The following is a 6,000-nucleotide window of genomic DNA, read 5'->3' as shown; positions in this document are numbered from 1 at the left end:
TCTAGCAAGTTCTCTGGAAGTTTTGTCCATTCAATTACAAATGATTCCAAAGATGCATATACGGATATAACTTTTGATTTCCTTTGGCCCTCAGGATGCTAATGTCTGAGTACTTTACCATCTGTAGTATATTTATTCTCCCGAGACCTCTGTGATGTAAAGAGAGGGTATTAAATCTGTTTTTGGAGTGAAGAATAAGAGCCAGAACAGCACTGGGATCAAGTAAGTGATCTGTGCTTGAGCAGATCAAAGCCTTCCTGATCACAGGCTAAATCCTTAGTTATTTCATTTCTCCCTATCTTCCCTTCATTATAGTTTTTTCAAGATGATGTGTTCTGTAAAACTAGAAAAAAAAAAAAAAAAGAAAAAAGAAAAAAAAAGAAAAAGAAAATTAAAAATAAATTATGAAAAATAATAATCTGTAGAACGTTATCTCAGAATGGAAGGAGCTGGAGAGTGAGATCTGAGGTCCAGGGAATATGATTACATATTACAGCTGCACTATGGAAGTATCTTTTGTAGTATCAGGAAGGTAGAAATTCAAGAGAAACCTCAAGGAGGGAATGGACAGGAGACTTGCCCTGTAGCACTGGTCAAAAAATCCACAGGAGTGGTGCCTTTCATTTTGCAGATCATATCAAATTCAAGCACACTGGGCGGCTAATACCTAGCACACTCAGCTCTCCTTGTCAGCACTTCAGATAATTTTCAAGACATTCTTTTAATTCTGACCATGTTGCCTCTTTCAACCTTTTGTTCTCTGGGTATCTGAGTATTTAGCCCTGAAACATATCTTAATTTAAGCGCTAGGTTACAGTATGCATCTCAAATCAGTTGTCCATTTTTTCTGTTTCCCATTTTTGCTAATTTCCAGAAATTCTTGACTCTCTAGTTATACTAGTTTGTTTTTTTTTTTTAATTTATTTATTTATTTATTTATTATTTCCTTCAGTCTGAACACCCATCTTCCTTACCTCATAGTGTGTGGACTTTATAATCACTTCCATCCTCTGGCATGTTTGCTTCACTTCCCTGTGTTCTATCATTTGCAAACTTAATTGCTGTAGTTTTACTATCTTCTTCCAGCGAATCAATATTGACATGACTCATCCCTGTGACAGTGCATGAATAATTTACCAGCAGCTTGACCTACTGCCATTAACTGTTACTTTCTGTTTATAACTCTTCAGGTAGTGAATGATCTGCTCATGTGCACTGCCAAGTCAATGTGTGTTAATTTGCCAAGTTTTCAAGAAGCTACGAACAAGTTATTTTCTTGTATCTAGCTAGACCTACCCTATAAACAAGGTAGTCTTACGGACTTAGGTGCTTCACTAATTATCCATAAACAGAGGATGAACCTCTCCTTTACTACTCTCACATGACTTATTTTTCAGTAATTCTTTGCAGCAAGAGCATTTGATCAGGCTGCAAAGAGTCCAGTGCATCAAATGACCCTTCTCATGGGGGTCACTGTCAATCCATAAAGGAAGAGATTTAAGTTCTTTTTAATGAGTTTGCTACTAGTAAAGGCCAGTAGACACAGTCAATTACCATGGCTCAGATGACTTATAACAACTTAACTGTATTTTTGAAATCAAGAGTGTTGAACCTATACTGTAAATGCACATAGCTCACAGTTCCATTGCTTTTCCCATTTCACTATCAATATGTGAACATGTATTACACACCACAGAGAGCAAATAAAAAAACAGTTTTACAACTGACAGCTTTTGTATTTCACTGAATGACACCTTGACTCAGATTCAGATGTGATAAGATTCCACATGGATATATACAAAGTGCGTTTTTAATAAATTAGACCAGTTAGAAGAACTGGGATTGTTTAGTGCTTGGGAGAAAATGAAGGTTTTGAAGAAAGGTTTTAGTGAATTACCAGCATTTTCTCCTCAGATTAAGTTTTGAATCAGTCCTTCAATATCTAACTTTGTTTCTTCTTTTCTTTTCCCCTGCTGCTGACGGTATTGTTTCTGAGAAAAGGCGAAATGAAGTCTTGAGAAATGAAATACTTATATCCCTATTACTGATTCATGTATTTACAAGAAATCCTTTAAACACATTGACCAAATGCAAATGCTAGTAATTGGATCCGGTCTTCCTAAACATTCCCATTATTGTTTCTTGTGAAGCCATTTTTCTTGACTTCCTTTCTTCCAAAAAAAAAAAATAAATAAATAAAAAAATCTGTTATTCCTGGCATGGTATGGTTTACCCTATTCCTCTCCATCAGTAACTGTATTTCAGTGGTGGGTAAAGAATGATTTTTATATGTAGCCTGTAAAACTCTTTGGGATATATCATGATGAAATGTACTCTGTGTACAACGCTATTGTTAACTTATTATATTTCATCAGGTTATTCTATTTCATATCATGTCACTCCACTGAAAAACCCTTGCCAAAAACAAAAGGAGTGCAACATCATCAATTGAGAAAACAGACTCTTTCAAGAGGCAATGTAGCATGTAGATAGCATGGAAGTCCCTGGGAATTCAGCCTGGCATGGCTGTAGTGTGGTGGGACATCTGCGATGTCAGTATGCACTATGTGTAAAACTGTATTTTTTAATGTACTGTGGGATGAAGAATAAGAAATGAATTAGATTGTGAAATATGCTTAATATATCAACTTTTGAGTTAATATCTCTTCAGAACTACTGGAAATGATCATTTATATTTTATTAGTTTATGCAGATGGATGTAATTTGGCAAATTCTGAAACAGTTTGTTAAGCGTTTTAGCGGTCTTAATGAAAAACATCTGAGTCTTCTTAAACGGAAAGCTTCTATTCAATTACTCATTACTATAAGAGATAAAATAAATCCATTTGTTATTTCCACTTATTTTGCTGGAAAGTCAGTGCTTATTAGCTTTACTAATCCTTTTTTTTTTTTTTTTTTAATTTATATTTTCTTTTTTTCTTTTTTTTCTAGCTAGTTCTTTTTAATGCTACAATGTACCATCTAGTTTTTGTAAAATTTATAGGGGACTGTTTCAGATGCAATGACAATTGAAGTTAGGGTCTGAATGTTTTTTTTGTCAGACTTTTAACAGTGACTCCTGAAATCCCAGTCAAATTCTGTCAGATCTGCTGGTTTTCTACATCTATTGCAAGACAGCTCATTTTAAAGGAGGAAACTATGAGGGCTGCTCTGAAAGTAATGCCTCCTATTTTCTGACTTTTGCCCAGGACATCAGGGGTGGGTGCTGGTGGTATGGCAGTAGAGGCTGAACCTTCCCACCAATATTTCATTACATTCTGTTGCAGCAGAGCAGTCTGGCAGAATGACATCTGAGAAGGAAGTGCGTATGAAACAAAGATGTGTCACTGAATTCCTCCATGAGGAAAAACAGCACCCACTGACATTCATTGATACTTGCTGAATATTGGTGGAGACCAAACAGTGGAAATGAATACAATGAATAGGTGGGTGCTGTGTTTCAGCAATGGTGACAGCAACCTTTGCTGTTGCAGACCTCTATGAGAGTGACATTCAAGTTCTTGTTTGTCACTGCCAAGAATGTATGACTAATGGTGGCGACTATGTTGAAAAATAGTGTTTTGTAGCTGAGAATTTGCTTTACTGAGTAGTCTTACTTTGCTCTTTGTATGAGTTGTTGTTCCCATGGAAATTAATAGGCGGCATTACTTTCAGAGCAACCTATGTAGATTCAATTGAACAAGATTAAGTAGATTTTGAAATAAAAAAATAAATAAATCACATCAACACTTTATTATTTGTTTTGCAAATCTTCACACAAAGAAAAAAGTACTGCTGTGATTAATTGATTGCATTCCCAAAGCCTCATAAATCTACAGGACTTCTATGACAAAATAATAACAAGTTTTGTTTTGAAGGTTGTAGTTAATACTCTAGCTAAGAAAGTTTCCTTTCCTTAAGGCTGAGACATGGATTTTTTCCAAGCCCTAAGCAAGAGGCACTAGCAGAAGAGACCAGGACTCTGTTTCTTGTCTTAAGAGCCACCTTCTGCTTTGGCCACCACAGTGATCTGAGGAGGCAGTGGTTTCACCAGGTCTCTGCCTCCTAAGTGTGTGTTTCCTAGGACTCTGGCCAACACAGCCAGTTTCCTTTTTGCTTTGCATGTCTACAGTTTCCAAGCTATCAGGTGGCCCTAAATTATTATCCTTCTTTTAACTGAAAGGAATGCTGTCCAAGATGGATCAGGTTCTTAGTTAAATCGTGCTGTTTTCGACACAGGGGAGTTAAAACAGAACAAAGGTAATCTGTCTTTCACCTTTATAGTTCTGGCCTATGTTTGAAAGCTATATTTTTCTTAGTCCAGCTTAAAACCATCCCCAGACTGCTCAAAATTACATGAGACTCAAGTAGTTCTTTATAGGATTCTTCATGGGCATAGAAGTAGCTAGTAAATGCACTGCAGCCAACCTCTGTGATAGCTGACTCCTTATCAGTTCATCACCATTACATGGTTAAAAGTGGTGCTTTGGTTAAATTTGTTAATACTGCTGTGTCCTAAGTGGCAGGTTGCACTTAACAGTTCTTCTTTGAATGCATAATTACATACTGTTAACACAGAAATAAAAACCTATGCTAAAATAACGTATATATTTAATTACAAAATAAGGTCTCTGTTTTCAGCAACTGAAGCAGCTAGACCAAAATATTTTTACCACGCTTCTGTTAAAATCACATAGGGTATTATTCTCAGCCCCCTGTGGCTGCAAGCACAATGGGTGGACTGAGCATTCACTCTGCATATGCTACTTGGCTTTAAGTCAGACTTCTTAACAGTATCTCAGTGGCATTTTCCCCAGGCCAATTCCTTTTGTTGTGTTTTTCTTTTACAGCAAAAATAAAATAAAATAAAATATATGTCACTGAAGAACCACATTACAAACCATCTTAAAATTGTGACACATCCTTCATCTCAGTGAAAATGCCACCAGTGGTCCATCTTAATGAAAATATTGTAGAGCTGCATCAAAACGTATCCTATAAGAAAATAAGCAAAAATGGAGAAAAAAAATAGACTTGCTACCCTAGAGTGGAGTATACGAAACAGCAGTGTTTTTAGAGTTTTAAATGTCCGATGAAAGACAAGAAAATCAGCAGATGTAAAGCAATGAGGAAGAAAGTGAGGAGGCCCCAGCAAGAGGGAAAAGGAAGCTCTGAGCAGAGGCTGCTGAACAGTCATCTGCACCAATGTCTTGTATGCTGGCAGTAAGTCTGATTTTAAGACAGCTATCCATTTATGCTCAGTAAAAGAAGTATCACATATGAACCACATTAATTTCCAATAATGTTGGGTTAAGCTAATCTACTGAAAACTTTTGCATATTGCATTAATTGGCATTTGTTAGGTAAAAATTTGTGTTCTAATATTTGCAGAACTGCCATGAAAAATTAACAATTATTTTAGTTGTAAACAAAAGAAACCTGCTAGTTACTGAAATTTAATAAGTATAATTGACTAGCAAACACAACTTATATAAGTAATAATAAAATCAATAAAATACATATGTTAACTTTTATCGATCCTCTATCCAAACTTGTTTATACTTTTGGATTAAAATTTCTTTAATCCAATGTGTTACTTACATAGTTTTAAGCTTCAATTAATGGTCAGAGTTTACTTTTTGTTTATGACAATTACATGCTTTTCATGAGTCAGGAAAGATGCCTTAGGAAAAATGCTGGGATGGAAGCGAGAGGGAAATGTTTTGAATGTTGATGGAGAATTAATTCAGAACTCAGTTCTTCCAGGCTTTTAATGATGTTTTCTTTTTGGAAGGACATTAGAGATATTTCATTTGGTGACCCCTATGTCATGGAGGACAATGCTTTGATTTTGATTTTTTTTTTTTTTTCCTTTACTATGCTTTCTGTTTTGCTTGCTTTTTTTTTTTTTTTTTTTTTCCCCTCCTGTTATATTCAGAGGTCTTTGTTACATGTGATGTGATGGATGTGATGTTTAAACTTTTCTGTAATTACCAGAAT

The sequence above is a fragment of the Coturnix japonica genome, chromosome Z (assembly GCF_054131305.1).
Source record: "Coturnix japonica strain WE chromosome Z, WE-NBRP24, whole genome shotgun sequence".
Classification (NCBI taxonomy): Eukaryota; Metazoa; Chordata; class Aves; order Galliformes; family Phasianidae; genus Coturnix; species Coturnix japonica.
The sequence above is the reverse complement of the archived record's forward strand: the minus strand, read 5'-3'. Positions refer to the sequence as shown.